This window comes from Chrysemys picta, chromosome 9 (assembly GCF_011386835.1).
Source record: "Chrysemys picta bellii isolate R12L10 chromosome 9, ASM1138683v2, whole genome shotgun sequence".
NCBI classification, from domain to species: Eukaryota; Metazoa; Chordata; order Testudines; family Emydidae; genus Chrysemys; species Chrysemys picta.
Window position 1 is genome coordinate 87,218,156 of NC_088799.1, and position 22,334 is coordinate 87,240,489.

The 22,334-nt window shown below is 38.0% G+C and overlaps 2 protein-coding genes across 6 annotated transcripts in view; both read right to left on the bottom strand.

Moving 5' to 3' along the window:
* Positions 1 to 22,334, bottom strand: part of LOC135973540 (uncharacterized) — a 904,472-nt gene that overhangs the window by 85,031 nt on the left and 797,107 nt on the right. The window lies entirely within an intron of this gene.
* Positions 1 to 22,334, bottom strand: part of LOC101951137 (transcription initiation factor TFIID subunit 4-like) — a 109,791-nt gene that overhangs the window by 81,965 nt on the left and 5,492 nt on the right. For all 5 annotated transcript variants that reach the window (XM_065557309.1, XM_065557304.1, XM_065557305.1 and 2 more), the window contains 2 exons: positions 8,231 to 8,322; positions 2,861 to 2,906 (listed from right to left, as the gene is read on the bottom strand). The gene's annotated coding sequence lies outside the window, so the exon portion shown is untranslated. The remainder of the gene's footprint in view (positions 1 to 2,860; positions 2,907 to 8,230; positions 8,323 to 22,334) is intronic.

Below are 22,334 nucleotides of genomic sequence, written 5' to 3' on the forward strand. Positions count from 1 at the left end.
ACTTCATTACAAATGCCATATGCTTAAAAAAGTCACAATCTCCAACATGCTAGTGAGCATCTGATTGTACAGTACTGTAGTTTGTGACTATAGTAGAGTTAGCATTCTAGTCCATTGGCATGTTGAGCCATGAACCCAATGCCCCTTTGTCATTCATTTAAAACTCTGAACTTGTATGTGAGTCAGAAGCTAAGGATTCTCCTAAACAATACATCTGCACAGACTGTTTCTCTTGTGTCAGCTAAACAACTGTGTGAATCCATTGAAAATATTTCATAAACAAGCCTGAACAGTTGTCTTGACTCAACAAGTGAACTGTATCACCTTTGGGTCAGGCAGTGTACACAAAAGGTGCCTTTGTGGCATTAAAGTCATTGCTGAGGGCCAAACTGTTGCCACTTGGCACAGCCCAAAAGACTATAAATGCTTCCAGGTACTCCTCTTCATATGAAATCCTAGAGCAGGAGTCGGGAACCTTTCAGAAGTGGTGTGCCGAGGCTTCATTTATTCACTCTAATTTAAAGTTTCATGTGCCAGTAATACATGTTAACGTTTTTAGAAGGTCTCTTTCTATAACTCTATACTATATAACTGAACTATTGTTGTATGTAAAATAAATAAGGTTTTTAAAATGTTTAAGAAGCTTCATTTAAAATTAAATTAAAATGCAGAGCCCCCCGGACCGGTGGCCAGGACCCAGGCAGTGTGAGTGCCACTGAAAATCAGCTCGCATGCCGCCTTCAGCACATGTGCCATAGGTTGCCTACCCCTGTCCTAGAGTCATTCCAGTAAGCAAAGATTAAACCAGTTTACCAAAGAACTGCATTATTTATCCTTAGGTTTGGGAGAATTTGATTTTTAACAATAATTGTGATGGAAAATACTGATGTTTATTTTAAGCATTTTTTATTTTTATCTATTTCAATTTTAAAGTTGTGCAAAATTATGGGTTTTAAGCATTTTTTCAAATTTATTGATTTAAATTTTCACAATTGTGGAAAATTATAGAGAGTGTCACAATAATGATTTAATGACAGTAGATGTTGATATTCAAAAAGTTAAAGAGATTTATAAATGTTAAAACACAAATTGTCTACATCATATGTCAAAATATACACAGTAAATATCCCTAAATTAAACTCAAATAAGTTCTAAAGCAGCATTTTTCTTATTTTGACTATCTGTAAATTTTGATTATCTATGGATTTTTTCATTAGTTTGTGTGAAAATTGATATTTATTGACATTTACCTCTAAAAATCGAATCCTTCCATGCCTACTAATCATTACTATAACTCTCCATTTCTGAGGCCTATAAATAGTGCAGGCAATTTTATCTTGGTATTTTTCATGCATATGTTTTTGTATGCACAATAACTTCAATGTGTACACAAACCCCAATTACTAATTATCTTGTAACTTGTATAGCACACTCAGCAGAATAGGCCATTTACAGACAACTGTGAAAAAAGATGCACTCATTTGTGCATACAAATGTATACCTACAAGTGCAGTTTGCATACACACATCCAATGTGCAAAAACAGAGCACAATTTTAGACACTGCTTTTGAAAATCTGGTCCTTGTTGCAGATTTGGCAGAGTAGGCATTTCATGCTGTTTTGAGACAGATAGGGTGACCAGATGTCCCGATTTTATAGGGACAGTCCTGATTTTGGGGTCTTTTTCTTATATAGGCTCCTATTACCCCCCATGCCCTGTCCCGATTTTTCATACTTGCTGTCTGGTCACCCTAGAGACAGATAAAGAATTATTTTACCAGTTTCTGTACACTGACTCTGAGCAGACCATTATGTGAGTTTTAACTTTGCAGTTTCAGATATCATTGGCTACCACTGCCTTAATATCCACAACAGTGCCAATGTGTGAAACTTGATACTTAGTGAGAGATATTTCCGGTAACATGAATTAACAAACCACTTTTAAAATGTAGCTGAAGAGCCTTGCCCTGATACCAAGGAAGAGTCAGCATGAGTGTGTACATGTTACAAAAGCCCAGATCTTGGGATAAGAGTGATAAAATATGGTGTAAAGTACTATATTCCAACATGCATAAATTATTAAATTAATTCAGAATACACTAGCATCAATTTGAATGCCGCCTTGATTGACTTACTGAATGGTCCCATTGACTTCAATGAATTTATTCTAGATTTACAGTGTGAGAACAGAATCTGGCTTAGGGGTGGAGGGAGGGAATAGAAACATATTCTCTCAAATATTGTAGACAGATTTTTATACAAGGTTGCTTGCTGTTTTTACCTTTGAAAATACAGTAGCACCAGCTTCTCTTTAAAGCAGCCTATGGGGGAAAAGAAATAAATATTGACAGGCCCCTGGCTCCACCCTGAAGTCCTTCCAGCCTGCTCCCATTCCCAAAATAGCAGCACTTGTGCTATGCAGCATCAGTTCAGCCAATTAATACAAACTCTACATGATTATTTTAAAATGAATTGCACTTTTAGGTGCAGGAAGCAGGATATTATCAATTAAATATGTGAAAAGAAAAGGTATTTTTTGTATTTGCAATATGACAAATAATCAGGCACATTTACCTAATATTTGTTTAACAAGAGGTTTTCCTTTTACTGTTTATCCCACCAACACATCAAATTCCTTCATATTCTAAGGAATTGTGTCTATTATTATCATTAATAAATCATAGTTCTTGTTTATTTCTTGAATGAGGACATGGAAGGGCTCCTTTAGTGGGCTGTGCATAAGCACAGGGGCCTATGAGCATAGATCTAGTTGCAGGAACAGGTCTTAGAGAGTGCACCCTCCAGCTGGGTATGGCAGTGAGACCTGAATTAGCAGATCCTTTTTTCTCTGTCCACTCACCCTAAAGCATTCCCTTCTTGACTGACAGGTTTCCTCCATCACATTCCTAGCAAAGTAAAAAGGGAGTGAATTAAGTAAAGACTGTATTTCATTTTCCTTTATCCCTTGCTGTTTTTAAAGAATATATAGCTGAGTACATGTTCAATAGGAGCCCATACCATTTTTCTTATAAGCAATTAAATCACCAAATTTAACAGCCTGCTAATGTATCATAACACAGCAAAATAAAATATATATTTTAGCTTTGTCCATGCAAACTTTGTTAGCCTGCAGTAATTTCCTTTATTATCTTCACTTACTTATCAATCTAAGGCATAATTATTTTAACAATATTGTGAATAAATGATGTAATTTTAGAATATTATCTGGCTTTTGTTTTAATGCTAATTTCTTTCAGATCTTATTTCACAAAATTGGTGAAACTAAATATTCTACACATAAAATATACTCAGCCAATGTAAAACACCTTGCATTTATATAGTACCTTAATATAAAGATCTCAAAGTGCTTTTAAAAGTTTTAAAATGGAAAAAACTCTATCAGATAGGTATATATTATTGTCCTTATTTCACAACAAGGTATATATTGAGGCTCAGAGAGGGTAAGTGACAGTGGCAGAACCAGGAATTGAACCCAGTCACCCTTTCTAACCAGTACACCACATTGTCTTTCCAAAAGGCATCTTCAAGAGTCATTTGAATGCTCCAAAAATGACAGTATTTTTGATTGAGGCAAACACAACATTCACAGAGGGTGTTATTATTTTAATGTGCACCCCTTGTTCCATTTTTTATTTGCCTAGTAAAACCTTCAGATTTATGGCACACAATAATGTAAAATGACTGCACTAATCACTTTAAATCTGCACTGGGACATACAAACAACCTAACCTTTCCTGCAAGTAATTTGTAGCACATACATTATAGCTCCCTTTGGCCTTTCTCCTAAAGAGTCCCACACTAGCTCATAAACAAGCAGTCAATTTATAGTGAAAGTGGATGCAACTTTATTGGATCATAGACATTTTGAGACCTGTGTAATTAATAGTTGAATTCCTCTGACCATGGTGCTTTACAGACCAATATAGACTGGGAAGGCAAAATGTCCTATGGATCCCATAATCAGGCATTTACCCTGGTAATGATTGGAAAATTAATGTTTTCATTGTTCCACTGAGCAGGTACAAAGGAAGAAAAACATAATAACCCTAGCTATCAGTCATTATATATTGACTGACATATGCAGTCCTCAACTGGCTTAGAATTGGTATTCATGTAAGCAAATGTACTGTAGGTAGGAGAGTAAACAATATACCAAAGATGTGAACAATATTAATTTTAAACAAATCTGTAATGACTTCTTACTTTTGGAATCTGCCTTAAACCTCCTCTGTAGCAAATTACAAAGCAGCATGTAGAAATTTGATGAAAATAATAGGGAACTGGTGGCCCATATTATTAGATAGTAGTGGTGGTGGATGGATGTGAGGCGTTTACTTTTATTGTATAAAGAGGATAAATAAGAATATGGAGTTAAGGCGGATGTTGAAAACTTAATTGCAAGGTTTTAAGTATTTTCTCTTTTAACTGTAATATTCTGTTGACATTGTTATTTTAAGGAATTTATAATCTCAGCCTTATCTCTGCCTTTATAAATGTTTCTCATCCGAAAGGTTGATAGATAAATTAGATGGATAGATAGCTCTATGAAACAATTCAACAGCAATTTAAATGCAGTCCACAGTGCATAACTATACAACACCTTAGAGCAGAAATTACCCCCACCGCTACCAGTAGAAACTGCAGGGGAAGAAGATAAGCCTACTCGGTTGTTTGAAAATATCTCTCAAAAAAGATGAGCCCTACATCATTCTAGGAAGGTGCTAAGACTTGGCGTCAGCTTGATCTTCAGCAGAAGTTAGTTCTATAGCTATGGGACTTTCACTGAGAAAAATGTGTCCCTGGCTTCCACCAGGTGAAAATGATGCAGAACCTCTGACACAAAGGTGTCAAACACCTAACCCACTAGATACATTTTTGTATCCCGCATGGCACGTTCAGATGCCACAGGATCTAAACTTTCATTTAAAGTAAACGTATGTTTCAGTCCCTGCTGTCTGGGAAGACAACCGTGAAGACAAAAACCAATTATAATTGATGCAGTACTGTCTTTGAGTTTGCAGACCCCCTGAAACAATACTCAGTGATGTCAACTCCCTTTGTCTTCATTGATTTCGCTGGAGTGTTATCGCTAAAGTGCAACAATGATAGTTAACATTGATATTTGAAGTACTTCATTGCAGATTATTTTTAGCAGATTGACTAGGGAAAAGGTGAGAGGGAAGCCCATGTGGAGTTGAGAACTGGGAACTGATGCAGAGAAAGAAATGAAGAGTAAAGATAGGAGGAAAAACACAGAAAGTGAGAAGAAGGAAAGAAAAAGAGAAAGGAAGATGGGGAAGAAGAGAAATAAAGGAGAGAAATAGTGATGGTGAGAATATTTTCTCATTGAATGATGATGAATATTACTTCAAAACGCTGGATATTATCAACTGATAAAGTGCTAAATCCATAGATTGAGATACACATAATCTAAATATTTATAGTTACACATGACATTTCTTTATTGTCCTGTAATATTTGTTCTCTAGCAAAAGTTGTCTTCCAGATAGGCTAATTCATCCTAGGAATGGCTATTTCAGAATGGCTATATGATATTTTATGATGCTTGATTAAAAATATGGAAGACCAAATTGTACTGTTTTACCAAAACAGGAGTAATCCAATTGACTTCAGATCTCATTTGTAAATGGTAAACTTCAGATGAGTTACTCTTCATTTACACTAGTGCAACTGTCAAGAGGATCTGGCCCTATAACTTCATGGATGGCAGAGGTGACAGATCAACTTATTCTAGCAAAGATTCCTGCACACCTTGTTTCTGATATTTACGTATCAGCATAAGGAGACAGAACCAAATATTTGTGGGACAAAGATTTGCAGAATAAACCAGAATTACTATTGTTCTTGTAATGGTTGGTTTGGAGATGAATTTGGTTTTCATGAAAACCAGGGACTAATAAGGCTGGCTAGAACAGCTACAGAATAAGCAAGTGATGTACAAAGTCCCCTGAAAATACCAATGTCTCTTATTCTTGGCTATAACATTCTTGCAATTCCAATCCTGCCTAGAAAGGTTGTTCTTTCCAATAGGCGCATGGTTTTTCTCAGTGTATACCAAAATAATCAGGAGTCATAAATCTTTTTGCTTTCACTCCTTCCTCATTCTCCTTTCACTTCTGGAACACAGCTTTTCGGTGTTCCAAATATTTTAAATTCAAACTTTTGCATATATCAACAACACCTTTAATGTTAAATATAATTAGCAAGGTAATTTTGACATAAGGATCAGGAGTGACCTGTTTGTTTTGAAACTGGGTGCTGTGTTTAACTGTTTATTTCTGCACTAGGTTTGGGCACTCAGTGAGTTTGTCATAATGACTCAGAACAAAGCTGCAAAGCCTCACTTCTACAATGAGATTAGTCACTTTGTTTTTCTACATTGAGTGGCTCTGACTCAGCTCCAAGTCATTAGACACAGAGTACCTGTGTACAGCTCTAAGTGGCACAGACAACTTTAGTGCAAATTTCTGAAGGGAGAGTCTCAGGATGAAATTCAAATGATAAGGCTACAGAGTGATGACCAAGAGGGTTCTACCCTTCTCTAAAATCCCAAAGTAAGCTCTGCAATTTAGAATGACAGGAAATTATGACACTGTGAATATTAATTAACATCTCTGTGCTCTAGCCTGTTTATCTCTGTGATAGACAGCATGTATTAGACAATTGTAAATCTGTACTCTATTATCCAGCATGGTTCAACTGCATTTTGGCAGAGAGACATATTTGCAAAGGATGTAGGACATTAATCACTTTAGAACTCATTGGTGGATTCTGGAGATTTGGACATAGAGGACCTTATTTTCATTTTCACTATTTACACCCACTTTAAGGCACCTCTGTACTGCCTCTATCTCCACACTGTGGTGTAAAGGGGCCTTAGGATAACTGAGAATCAAACCCTAAAGTCAGATAGGTTAACTATATTGCCAAATTTTACATATTCTTTATCTAGATTTCAAGTAAATCTCTTTTTGTATCTATTTTTCATTGAACACTTCTGCTAGATTTTCTCCCTAATTGGACAGAACATGCATTCTTTATGAAAATATCAAGATAGAGTTATGTTTATTTCTATTTATACTATTTTTTTATAAAACGGATGCACGTATATTTGAGATCTATATTATTGTTGACTTGATGACAACTACAGTTGATCCTGTATAATATTATTTGGTCTGCATAGTATATACTGCTTAAAACAAACCTTGCACCACTTATACCAAATGTGAAAGATCAGTAAGTATATTAGCAGGTCAAGGTGTGGAAGTGAACTGAGAGATATTATTGTGTGGATATACCGGCAAAACAACTCTATAAACTGTAAAAGGGGTGCAGAAAAAACAAACCCAAAAGTGTTTATCCAAAGCAACAAATACAATCCTGAATGGATTTGGAAAAATGCAATGGACCTCTCATAGGAGACTGTCATATCCTCTCAGAATACTACATCTATGTGAATATCTTTCTGGGAAAATATCCGCAGAGTCCTATCAAAATAACCTAAAGGTTATAACTGGGGGATTCCAGGGAGACAAGGGACAGGGGAAGATGACACAATCCACTTGATACTAGTGAGGAATTACACTTATCAGGCAATCAGAGGTTGTGTCTCAGAAACATTGCTGGGCAAAGGGACAGTATGAAAGAAACAAGCTGAAAAGAAAGTATGTGTTCTCTCGAAATGTAAGAATGTGCTGTTGCACTATAATTAATGCAATGATCTAGTAAGCATCTATAACTATTTTGTAGAGTTTAAGACTAGATATGTTATTAATACTATATTGGGGAGGGGAAAGGGTTAAATCTGAAGTTCTCTATCAGTTCTTAATAAAGCTTATTGTACTACAACCCGTGTTGTTTGGGAATTTCTTAAAGACTGTCTTAAAGAGGTAAAAATACCTTTGAGCTCTATAAGGAGGAAGTGAGGGAAGGTTGTTTAGAACATACTGTACTTATGACTCTGATTCAAGAGCGCAGTGACAGGTCCTCTCCCATAATGTACATTATGGTCAGGGATAAAGGCCTCTGGGTGCATGGGAAACACTTAATGACCATGGACAAGAACTGAATAAGGGGTTATAAGATGACAACAAATTCCACTAACATCCCACTGAGGTGCTCCCACTTACACCAGGACTGATTTTGGTCCTCCCTTACTACAACATGCAAGTTATCTTTTCATACCAACCTTCCCTTCTTTTCCTTGAAGACATCTTCCTTTGGCATCTTCTGCTGTTTTACTGTGCTATAGCGATATGGGCTTTAGCATGATTACTATTCCTAGCATATAAAAGAACAAACAAACAGTTAAATATAGTAAAATACTAACATTAAGTTAATCTGCTTTCCAGGGAAATATGACAAACTATAACCATAACAAACATCTTAAGTGCTTGCTCGTGTATAAAGAACCCACATCAAGTCCTGGTTCTCCTGTATATCTACCACTTGTTTACACACTGATTTATTGCAACAAATACCGGCTTAACTACCTACTACCAATGTAACAATGGAAGCTTAATATCCCTGTTTTGTTTCCTGTATACATCATTTGTCTGTAGAATTTCAAGCACATTCTGTGTACCTGTTTATAGCATTAACTTGTATATTCTCCATGTCTTCCTGTAACTATCCCTTTTAATCACAAATAAATGAATGTACAATAAGTAAATAATCAAACACAAAATAAGAGTGGTTCAAGAACAGACTCTATCAGTTTTACATTATTTTATGTACCATCTGCTTTCCTAAACCATTTAGCTCTGTAAAACTATTTGAGACACAGTTTGTATGTAAGACACTACACAAAATAAAGTCACATCACATTCTACAATGCTCTAGGATTGAGGGGATTAGCATTCAGTGACAGGTTCACTTTGCAAGATTCAATAGAGGCTGAAAATTGGAACATGAGTAATATTTTAAAACCTGACTTTGGAATGGTAGATAGGATTTTAAAATCTTGTACAGTGTTCCCTTTTTAAACAACCTGGAAATGGGGTATATATCATGTGATAGAGATGACAATACACATGTAGGTTCCATTGCCTCTTTAACAAGGTCTTCAGGAGTTTCTCGGTGGGGTCTTTGGGATCAATACCTTTGGAGGAAGTCTGACAGGAGCTACTGTCTTCCCAAACCCAATAATGGTCTTTGTGGGGAAAAAGAAACAGCCTATGTCTACACTATGCAGCTTTTAGCGACACGGCTGTGCCACTACAGCTGTGCCGCTAAAAGGCGTGCAGTGTAGCCACTGTTTGTCAGAAGGAGAGAGTGCTCCTGCTGACAAAGCACTATTCACACCAGTGCTTGTCGTCGACAAAACTTTTGTCTTTCAGGGAAATGTTTTTTTAACATGCCTGAATGACAAAAGTGGGACCAGGGAGAGACTCTGACTCTCTGTGCCACCTGTTTATTATTAGCTATTCTTTGTATTGTGTTAGTATATAGGAGTCCTACTCATAGATCAGGATCCTATTATGCTACATGCTGTACAAAGATAACAAAAGACAAATCCTGCCCCGAAGAATTTGCAGTCTTAGAATTGCTACTAAACAGATTGCAGAGATACCCCATAATCCCTTGCAGAGTAGCAAGAAAACCCCTGTTGAATCATGGAAGTGGTTGATTTTGCACTGATATAATTTACTGCGTACACATTTTCTTTCTTGCTTTCTTTCTTTCTTAAAAGAAGAGGTCAAAATGTTGGAATAAAGTAAAAATCACTCTTGCCCCCAGAACCTTATCCTGAAGCACAGCACCATTTCCATAAAGCTTTGAATCAGTCTCTGCTGATATATTAAAGGGATGAAGTATAAAATAAATCATAATAATACCATCACTAGCTGGCATTTACTGCATATATTACCTTTTCCCCAAGATTTCAAAGTGTTTTACAAATGTGGATAAGAACTGGAGAAAATTAGGCAGAAAGAGACTTGCCCAAGGTCACAACAGTTTGTCAGTGACAGAGGCAGAACAAAACTAACGTTTCCCTGTTCTAATTACTAGATCGTGATAAGGGAACACCATTTTGAATGATTGTCAGAATAGTAATATATATATATATTTGATTGCTTTGATCATTATGATTATGATCCATTATTACTCATTCTGCTCTTCATTGTTCATAAAGCTGGTGGAAAGTAAAGCTTGACAAGGATAAATGATTAACAAGAATAAACAAATGTTGTCCCTAACAGAATTTCAAGCTACAGTTGCAGTAAATATTGAATGATGCACAATCCCCTGTTGTTTCAACTCATTATAACATATTTGTTTCTTGCCTCTTTACCATCTAGCTTGTTTTGTAACAGTCTGTATTTTGGGGGAAAACAATATGTGAAGCTGCGAAAACTCTTTCTGAAAAATGTAAGGGTAAGGAGCAAGAGATCATTTATCATTCTGTTTCAAACTGCATAGTTAGAACTACAAAGTGCAAAGTACAAAGCTGGTGAGCAACTACTTGTACAAGAAATCCCACAATTTAGCCTCAGAGTAGTGGCTGCAAAATCTATCCCTTAAATTATAACTATGCATACTATAAATTTTTGGTAAACATATCACTAAAAATCGAATTACCCAAAAGATTAAAACATGGAAGGGTGACTTTACTAATACATTGTGCAATCCATTTTAGATTTTCCCTTATTGTAAATACAGGAGAAGACAACATAACACTTATAATTGCTGTTGCTCTCAAATTAGGAATTCTAAACGCTTGACTCTGACTAGGCTACCTGAATCATTAACCTCTCTTGACCATTAAGAACAATGGACCTTTGCAATGTTAGCAGATCTAATGCTAACAAATTAATGCTTTAAACTTAATTATTTACAGATAATCGGTGTTCATCTGTAAAATCTACTGAGTAAACCTGTTAGAACCCATTGTGGGGTTTAATTAACTGATCAGATTTTTTGTTGTTCTATAACAACATTATTAGATTCACACTACACAGGAAATTCTCAGAAGGCTCATTTTTGTAAATGAATATAACCTGTTTGGGGAAAAAAGAACATGAACTCAGCCCTATTTAATCAGATTTTAATTCAGGTACTGTAGTTCTCAGATTACATAATATACAATTGATTATTAAGGACTCGATGGTGACACGGTCTCAGGCTGAGGGTTTAAGGGCTTCCCTCACTCACCCATGTAGTGACACAAGGTTTGACCAGACTAAAAGCATGGTCACGGGGCTAAAAAGCAGGCTTCACTGGGCCATTACTTTTCTCCACAAGCAAGTGGGAAAGGTGGGGGCAGAGAGGGGTGGACAGTAAGCAGAGACATAGAATCATAGAATATCAGGGTTGGAAGGGACCTCAGGAGGTCATCTAATCCAACCCCCTGCTCAAAGCGGGACCAATTCCCAACTAAATCATCCCAGCCAGGGCTTTGTCAAGCCGGGCCTTAAAAACCTCCAAGGAAGGAGATTCCACCACCTCCCTGGGTAACGCATTCCAGTGCTTCATCACCCTCCTAGTGAAATAGTGTTTCCTAATATCCAACCTAGACCTCCCCCACTGCAACTTGAGACCATTGCTCCTTGTTCTGTCATCCGCCACCACTGAGAACAGCCGAGCTCCATCCTCTTTGGAAGCCCCCTTCAGGTAGTTGAAAGCAGCTATCAAATCCCCCCTCATTCTTCTCTTCTGGAGACTAAACAATCCCAGTTCCCTCATAAGTTATGTGCTCCAGACCCTTAATCATTTTTGTTGCCCTCCGCTGGACTCTTTCCAATTTTTCCACATCCTTTTTGTAGTGTGGGGCCCAAAACTGGGCACAGTACTCCAGATGAGGCCTCACCAATGTCGAATAAAGGGGAACGATCACGTTCCTTGATCTGCTGGCAATGCCCCTACTTATACAAAATGCCGTTAGCCTTCTCGGCAACAAGAGCACACTGTTGACTCATATCCAGCTTCTCGTCCACTGTGACCCCTAGGTCCTTTTCTGCAGAACTGCTACCTAGCCATTCAGTCCCTAGTCTGTAGCAGTGCATAGGATTCTTCTGTCCTAAGTGCAGGACTCTGCACTTGTCCTTGTTGAACCTCATCAGGTTTTTTTTGACCCAATCCTCTAATTTGTCTAGGTCCCTCTGTATCCGATCCCTACTCTTCAGTGTATCTACCACGCCTCCCAGTTTAGTGTCATCTGCAAACTTGCTGAGAGTGCAGTCCATACCATCCTCCAGATCATTAATAAAGATATTAAACAAAACCGGCCCCAGGACCGACCCTTGGGGCACTCCGCTTGAAACCGGCTGCCAACTAGACATGGAGCCATTGATCGCTACCTGTTGAGTCGACGATCTAGCCAACTTTCTATCCACCTTACAATCCATTCATCCAGCCCATACTTCTTTAACTTGGTGGCAAGAATACTGTGGGAGATCGTATCAAAAGCTTTGCTAACGTCAAGGAATAACTCATCCACTGCTTTTCCCTCATCCACAGAGCCAGTTATCTCATCATAGAAGGGAATTAGGTTAGTCAGGCACATAGCTCTGCTCCCATATGCATCAGCCATTAGAGCTGACTGGACTTAAGGGAGGGAGCATGCTGTGTCTGGCAATGGGCTGACACACTATATTCCCCACTTACACAACATAGGACCTAAGGGAATTGTGACTCAAAGGACTGCTTCTGAGTCATAATTTCTTTTTTAGCTCCTCCTGGAGTGGCACAGCTAATTCCTACCCCATATTCCAAACTATGAGCAATGCCTTCATCTAGTCCTGATTTCTCAAACTTGCAAATGAGACCAAAACATTTGATGGATTTGCTGTTATGAATTAAACCTGGCATGTGCACCATTTGGATGATACAGCCAAAACTCTAAAATGACAAATTCCAGTGGTTTTCAGAAGTGGAAGTGACAATAAGGGGAACTGTTAATATCAACAATTATTTCATATTAAATATTGTTTCTCCAGATTAGTTCATATTTAACACAACAAGCGGTTTTAACATTTACATCAGGTAAGAGCACACCTCCTTTTTAGTTATCTCCATCAACATTAATTGTACAAGACTAATAGATATTTATGTCAGAGAAGTAACCATCCATTCTACATGACTTTTAACAGCTAAAACACAATAGTCATGTATTAAAAAAAAATCTACGTTATTGACCTAGTATAAGGCTTAGAATCATATATACATGAAAAACATATCACTTAATCATCAATCAAATAACAGAAAAGTTCCTTAATATTCAACCTGACAATGTATGTTAATTTTAGCTACTTTGGGCCATTATGTTTTTAAACAATTAAAGATATTGGAGGGAAGTGGGGGGGAATAACATGCTAACAATGAGCAAACACACTTTAATTCAAAATGAAATAAAAAACTAACAATAATTTATGATATCGTCAATAAATTAAAATCCCATGTTGGAGGAAGTTAATTACTGGAACAATTTATTTTAAAAGTTTATTCTTGTAAACATGTTTATGGCAAATGAAGAGATTCAAAACATCCTTTTTTTCACTGCACCACAATGTTTCTTTGTTCCACTGTTCCAGATTCCCCTAAACAGTGAAAACATTGCTAAGCTTTATAAATCATTCATGCTAAGCATAATAAATAATTGTCTTTGTAATCAAGGACTATAAATAAATCTCAGCTATTATTCAGCGGCAAGCCAGGATAGATAAACAGTTCAATTCTTACGTGATAAAGCAACATCTCAGAACTATTTAAAACAAAACGGACAGTGCCATGGGCACAACACAAGTTAAAAATCTAGCAAATAGTGTCAACATTTTAAGAAGCTTAGTATACTCCGATAGGGGGTGATGCTGAGTGACCTCAAATGCTACTGAAATCAGTGGGACTTGGAAGGCCTCAGCATCTTGTAGGATGGAGTCTTAGGGTATGTATACATGGCAATTAGACACCCTTGGCTGGCCCGTACCACCTGACTCAGACTCGCAGGGCTCAGGTTAAGGGCTGTTTAATTGTGGTGTATACGTGACCATCTCACCTCACAGGGTCCTAGAGTCCAGCCCAAGCATCTACATTGCAATTAAACAGCCCATTAGCCCGAGGCCCATGAGCCCAAGTCAGCTGGTATGGGCCAGCCGTGGGTTTTTAATTGCAGTGTAGATATAGCCTCACAGTCCTGCTCCCTGTGAAGACCATGTTGTAATTGACTCAAATGGGAAAAAGCTTGGGCCCTGGTTGAATAGATTTAATTCTTGTCTGCATTGAGGATTTTTGCACCAGTGTAGTTATGTTGGTGTAAACACTCAGTACAGATGTGCTGCACTGGCATGAAGCTGAATTTGTATCAACTTATCCTGGTTTGAAACCCTAGAACCAGCTGTAATTTCTGAGGCATCTCCAGTCAAAACACACAAACAGTATCTTCTCCAAGCAGTATTAAAATCAAAGCTGACTTATCAGAGATTCAGTTTTCAATTGTCTTGATTTATATTTCTCAAATAATTTTTTTTATAATCCTTGCAAATCTAGTAGGATGCTGAAAATCTAAAAAAAACCCCATAGAAATATACACTAAATCTAGACATATTTTAGGTGTTTCCAGCAAAAATGATCATGACTATTGTTTCTGTTAGGCCCCCTTCCTGTGGGACAGTTTCTCACATGCTTATTGTCACTAAAAGCCTGACTTCCACAGACATATTCAAGGAATGCAAGTTTATATTAGACTGGCACCCACAAGTGCCTTGTGTTGTAGTATTTTCATAATAAACTTTATTTTCAGGGAGTTATAAAGCAGCTAGAAAAATCTGCTTTGAACTAAAACCTGGCATACTAAGCTAAAATACTCCAGGATTAATTGCCTCTTGTCTATAGCAAAAATTCACTTTGCTGAATTGTGTCTGTAAGCCCCAGTGGGAACTCCTGCAGGAGTTATGCCTCAGTCATGTACAGTTCCTTTGATAATGTAAAAGAATCACACTTACTGCAACATCCTTTGAAGGGCTGCAGCATGCACTGCCATATATGTGGAGTCAGGGCTGTTGGCCAGTAAGGCCTGACCTCTCTATTTCCCCTTGAGGAGGCTATCACTGCTGTAGCTGTTAGCCTGGAGGACTCTGTGATCCATGAGTACAAAAATTGTGGCTGTTCCTTGTGCCTCCTCTGCTCCCCTTGGCATCCTTGCAGAGTAGAGTACAATTTAGCCAGCATTTTGTCCATAGTGCACACCAGTGCTTTAAAAAGTAGATATGCTATTAAGCAAGGGGATAATTTATTAAAGGACAAATCAAGATCTGTGTACCTGCATAGGGGAATAAGAGATAAGACACCCCTTTACTCTCGTCCATGGGCAACTCACATTGTGGGTACAGCATGGGGGGAGAGAGTTGCCACCGCACTGTCACTGCCTGGAAATGTGGGCAAGGAGTGGTTGGGGTGAGGTGGGGAGGGAATGGAGCTTTGACTCTGCATTCCCAAAGCCCCGGCTAGCACAGCTGGTGCAAATTACTTACTACCTGGAGGAAGGTGGAAACTTTACTCAGGATCAGTGGTGACGCCTAGGATCTTTGTTCTGTTTGTTTAATAATAATACCCAAATTAAAACATTTTCTCTTTCTGATGGAATGTCCAACATCCTTACAAGTAGGTCTGCATGACAGCTGGAGGCAGTTCTGAGCTGTCAATCAGAGGTCCCCTGCAGCAGAAAGACCAGATCATCAACTTTTCCAATAAAATGCTCAGAATGCTCTGCCTCGGCTGCAAGGCAGCATAGCAGGTAGTAGAATCAGCTCCTTTCCTGAGGAGAATTTTCCCTAACAGGAGTTTTTTTCTCAAAAGTGTTTTTTTCTGAGTCAGTCTCTCTTCTTCTGTGGTAATGGCTACTCTCAAGCTCAACTGACCATATCTTACTCCATCTTGGTCCTTTATGAGAAACACAAGTCTAAAAAAAGTAAGATTCTAGTCCATGCTCTTAATAAGGACAAGAAAAGTCAAAATTAAGTCAAAAATTTTAAAAAATCAGATAATTAAAAAATGCCAGTACCACCCATCTTGCTCTTCTAGTTGTTCACAATCCATTAACAAGATATTCACTTGTTTGTGGAGAATGAGTCATGAGACAGAGAGAGAGGCTGTTTCCATTGAAAATGTTTTGAGAAAATGATTTTGAGGCCATCCCTATACTCAAAACTCAAGATAATTCTTCTGTATGAAATAGGTATAGTTCTTTCCCCTCCAGTATCAGAAAGGAAGTTGTAATTCCTGTCAATAAGATAATGAAGGAGGTTATAGAGACTAAATGAGAGCAGCACAACAAGAACTGCACATTGAAGTCAGATTCATAGATTCCAAGGCCAGAAAGGACCATTGTAATCATCTAGTCTGACCTCCTCTGTAACACAGGCCACAGAACTTCCCCAAAATAATTCCTAGAGCAGATCTTTTAGAAAAAACATCCAATCTTGGTTTAAAAATTGTCAATGAGAGACTCCACCATGATCTTTGGTAAATTGTTGCAAAGGTTATTACTCTCACCATTAAAAATGTATGCCCTATTTCCAGTCTGAATTTGTCTAGCTTCAACTTCCAGCCATTGGATCATGTTAGATATTGACCCACTGCTAGACCAAAGAGCCCATTATTAGATATTTGTACCCCATGTCAATACTCATAGACTGTAATTAAGACATCCCTTCACCTTCTCTTTGTTAAGCTAGACAGATTGAGCTCCTTGAGTCTATCACTATAATGAATGTTTTTCTAATCCTTTAATCGTTCTTGTGGCTCTTCTCTAAACCTCTCCAGTTTATCAACATCCTTCTTGAATTGTGGGCACCAGAACTGGATACAATATTCCAGCAGTGGTCACACCAGTGCCAAATACAGAGGTAAAATAACCTCTCTACTCCTACTTGAGCTCCCCCTATTAAAGCACCAGGTACACCTCTACCCCGATATAATACGACCCGATATAACATGAATTCGGATATAACGCGGTAAAGCAGCGCTCCGGCGGGGTGGGGCTGTGCACTCCGGCGGATCAAAGCAAGTTCAATATAACATGGTTTCACCTATAACACAGTAAGATTTTTTGGCTCCCAAGGACAGCGTTATATCGGGGTAGAGGTGTATATATATTACCGGACTGGACTTTATTCTGCTTGCACATTATAAATGTGATCAAATCATGATCACTTGTCCCTAAAGTACCATTAATTTACCATTCATTTTTAGTTCTGTGATTCCTCTCTACCTGTTAGGATACCATCTAATAAAGAATTCCCCTGTGTAGGCTGCAACATTTTTTGAGTTAGGAAATTGTCATCTATAATGTTTAGAAATTCCAATAATGTTTTAGTACTGGCAGCATGTTACTCAAATTGAAGTTGGCCATGATCACACAACTTTCCCACCTCCATATTGTAGATAGGTACATAACAATGCAGTCATCCTGTTCCTAGTGTGATTTGGTGGTCCAGAGCAGGCCACAATTAGTACCCTATCTTGTGCTTGATTTGTTAGGACATAGATCCATAAGGGATTAAAGATAATTTTCTTCTGAGTTCTCAGTGACTCTGAAACAGGTAATGCCATTTTTGACATACAGCACCACTTCTCCTCCCCTTTTGCTTACTCAAACCTTCCTCAATAGGTTGTAACCATTGATTTAAATATTCCAATAGTCCAAATAATACTACTAGGTTTCAGTAATACCAACTAGATTGAATTTATGCTCATAAATGAGCAATTCTAATTCCTCTTATTTGTTACCTGGACTCCTAGCATTGGTGTACAGGAAATTCAAGAATTTCTTCTCTTCATGTCCTTTGGTTCCTTGATGGTATTCTCAACAGCTTGATTTTGTGCTGAGTATTCACATCTTCCCTCCTTTTACCTTCCGCTTTTGCAGTAAATTTAATCCTCTCATGACTACTCTAGACAACCTGTCCCCAAGGAGATTGGTCCTTCTTGTACTGAGATGGAGGTCATCCAAACTATAGAGCCTCCTCCCCTCATAGAAGGTGGACCAATGTTCCACAAACCAAAACTTTTTCCTTCTGTCAGTTCATGAAGTTTTACTGTTTCTAAGACAAGCCTAAATACACTCAATTCCTTAAGATGGATGCTGCTGTGCCATCTCATGTTAAAAACATTCTGATCCCCAGGGAACGGAACATTTTTCCCTCAAGGAGAAGTTAGACTCTTAAACTGAAGCTGCCCTCTGAAGAAAGCATAAGAAGTTAGACATACTTTGCAAACTTCTGTCTTTCTATCTGCTCTGCCAAGGATATCACATCCTGGCATGAACCTCCCACTATCAGGCAGGGAGGACATGACTTACTTGTCCATGACTGATGGATCTTCCCCACAGAAGTGAAACTGACAGGTAAAGCACATTTTTTTTTATTTAGAAAATTTATCAGGATAAATCTAATGAGCTGAAATAACAACTGGAATGGCCAAACCACCTGGCAAAATACAAAATGGACTGAACTGTAGTCTTTAGATAGTTTGCATTCACACATCCAAGAGGTATTTTGTTAATTATACACTTAGGATTTAGCCCCATGATAGATAACAACATCTGTTCAGAAGAGCCCCAGTATCAGAAAGGAAATCAACAGGAAGGTGCATTTATTAACCTGTGTGGAGAAGCCCACACTATGCCTGTATCAAGCCAGTCCTGTTAGTTTTTTCTGTTCATGAACACTAGAATTTGCCAAATTGACCCCAAATTAGGAATGTACTGTGCACCATTTTTAGTTCACATTTATTTATAAAACTGTTCCTCCTCTTCCACCCTGCTTTTTCTCCAGAGATAATATTAAATTTTAAAATAAAAGTTTGCTTGTTTAAATCCTGCCTAGTATACCATGCTGGCTTTAAGATCCAGCAAAAATCTATACTTGACACAGATTAAACAAAAATAAACCTTTATGTTTTTCACAATAAAACTTCGCACAAGGCTTCCAAATAATTTCAGGATCACCATCACTAACAACCCAAAATCTAATAGCAAATGTCCACAAATAAGAAACCAAATACACAGAATAATCTTAGTATTCATTCCTTATCCAGTGTGAAAATGTTTTGTAAATCTGACCATATGCCTTTGAAAAACAACACACTGTTTGTGGTTCTTTACACTGCATGGTGGCACTAACCCCAGTTATACAAACAGTACAAAAATAAGCATTTGAGTATTTTCAGTAGACAATTCAGTAGACGTAATTGTCTACTGAAAATACTCAAATGCTTATTTTTGATAGTTTGTATAACTGGGGTTACATAGATAGGATTACATAGATGGTAAAGGGTGTATGACAGAACAAGTAAACAGTTAGGACCTGATTTTCAAAGGTGCTGAGCACCCAGAGCTCCCTCTGAGTTGAATTTGGCAATTCTAAAGCTTAGACCTTTAATCTCTTTGTTTCATACAATCTTAAATTCAAACCCCTATATTTTCAAATGGTGTGAAAGTAAAGGTTTCTATTAGTTCAATACTCACAAATAAAAATAAATGAAATAGTTGAATGAAAAGAGTATTTTAGTTTTTAACTCATAACAAGAAAAGTACATATTCAAAGGACTTTGATAGATGGCAAGTCCTGCTAATTTACTACAAGGAAGTCCTCAGATAGCTTTGTCACAATAGTACTTTTAGCCTCTCAGAGGCATTAATAGATTTCACTTCACAATCATTTTTCTGAGATAGTGAAGTATTATTTCCATTTTACGGTTGGTGAACTGAGGCACAGGGTAGATTAGGTAATTTGCCCAAGGATGCACAGCAAGGCTATGATAAACAAGGGACTAAACCACAATCTCCTGAATTTCAGTCCAGTGCCTTAACCACAAGGCCATCCTTCCTCCCTACTTCAGTCTTCCAACTTTTTTTTAAATATTGCCACAATTTCCCCATTTTCTGACTTCATTAGGACATAGTTCTCTCTATAAGTAGAATATCCTGTTTGTGATATGTTTATACATGGTCTTGATTTCCTTTTGGTTCCTTGTGCTGATTCAGTTTCCTGTAGGATTCTCATTAAACCCATATTGAGAATAGAACTGTACAGATGTTATCTAAGCCAGGCTACTTTGGAGCTGCAATGAGAGAATGGGACAGAGGGGTGAAGAGTTCTGGACATGACTAAATCCTTGTATGAATGGTTACATTGTTTTTTGTGTTGTTTATTAAAATGTTTAATAAAATATTAGAAATTTATCAAAAATAGCTATAAAATATAATTTTCATGAAACAAAATTAACTACTTGCACCTGTAGTATTGTCCATCCAAGTTCTTGTATGTGCAAAGTCTCAGATATGGATATATTGTGACAGACTGATAATATCCTGAACAAACTGGATGGAACTTTACTGAATTAAATTAAACTGTATCAAATTAGGATTAATACTTTTGGGACATGTATTAAAAATGAAATTGTCTCTGTGTTATTGTGGCATTGTATGTACTTTCTCTAGCAGGGAGGGGATATGTTAATATACTTCCTCCATTATCAACACTTTGAAGCCACTCACCTGATGGCCACATACACCTCCTCCCCTCCACATCCCAAGACCTCAGTTCTAGGCCTGTATGTTCTGACATCTTTACTGAGAAATGAACAGTAGAGGCAGGGAACTTTGCAGCCTGGAAATATTCCAGTCGAAGCAAGAAGGATACATGTCTCCACTCAAGAGAGGAAAGAGATGGGGAGCTTGAAGCCTAAAAGTGGGTGCCCTTGCTGGACAACTGAGGGGATGTACAGGTGCAGTTGTCCTCAACTGTGACACATGTAAACTGCATTTGCCTGTTTAAGCTGAGTAATTTCCACATGCATAGCCAAAGTTTCCCATGTAAAAACTTGCCCATAAGGAAAATGAAAAACTTGAACTGCAGGTGGAATTTAAAGACCAGATAATATAGTACCTCAGCAATATTCTTACCCAAGTTCAGACAGCTGGGTTATTTGGAATGCATTTGTTTTTTTGTATGAACATTTCATGAGACTTGATTTGGACCACAGAGTGGTAGCACTTAAAAAGACTTGCTTCTTTTTTTGCCTTTCAGTAGTTCTCACTCCCAGCCATACACCTGAGCATAGGGAGGATAAGTGTTGGAGATGGCAAAGAAGGAAACTCAACACCAGCTCTCATAGTTTTGCATACCATTGCATTTACTCTATTACTCATTACTAGCTTTAACAACATCTTAGCTTCTCAGATTCTTTGTTTTCAGGTCATGTCTTAATAGAGCTGATATTACTGCTCTATGTGGAATTTCACCATGGACATCCTCAGGACCCCTTTATTTGCCTCTCGCTGGTTCTGCAGCAGATGATGTAAATGGCTCTGCATTTTGGATCAATGTGAAATTTCTGCCAACCAGTGATTTCTTAATTACACTATTTTGTAGAAGTGATGACCAGCTATGGAAAATGACACTAAAAATCATGGTTCCAAATTTCTGGACATTTTATAATAAGCATTTATGCGGGTGCATAATGGGGTGTGAAAAGTGTGCAAAAAACTGTCATTACTGCAACACAAAGGTAACCATAACTGCAGCACCTGCGCTCAAGGGACTGCAAAAACTGCTCCCATCATGCACTGCAAAGAGGATAAGAAGGGGACCCTAACTTCCCTTTGCACTAACTGGAGAACAGCCTGGCTGCACTGCATGAAACAAAGTTGCACCATTGTTTTAGGATACTACAGCCTCAGCCCTCCCACTGCACACCAGGCATAATTCTTCCCTGAGCTCTTCGTGGGATAGTGTAGCTTTTCACCATCTCCAACTTAGGTCAGTTTGGTCTTACAGAAATAAAAATTAAGAGTTGGAGAGTGAGTCCTGTCTAGTACACCTTTATGGTTGAAGAAGGACGAAGCTGCATTCCAGACTAATAGCCAGTGGAAACAGGATGGACAAATTAAAAAAACATTGACATATAAACCATACAATAATTTGTGAACATTCCCATAGTAATATTGCATTGGTAGCTTGCAATGTACTGAAATTAAATCGCATCCCAGTATGTCTAGAAATCAGGGCTTAAATTCAACCAGAGCTGTCCAGAGTGGAGCTCCAGTAATTATTTTCAAACCTTGACTCCAGCCTGATGCTGTTGGTTCTCAACCAGGGGTCCATGGCCCTCTGGGGGGCTATAAGCTGGTTTCAGGGGATTGATGGGGCCCCGTGGATGAAGCCTGGAGCCCTGAGCTCTGGCATGCCCCGCAGTGAAGAAGCCCTGAGCCCTGGTGTGCCCTGCAAGGCTTAAGCCACGAGTCCTGGCATACCCTCACCACCACAAACTTTATAGCTTTATGTACCCAAGGC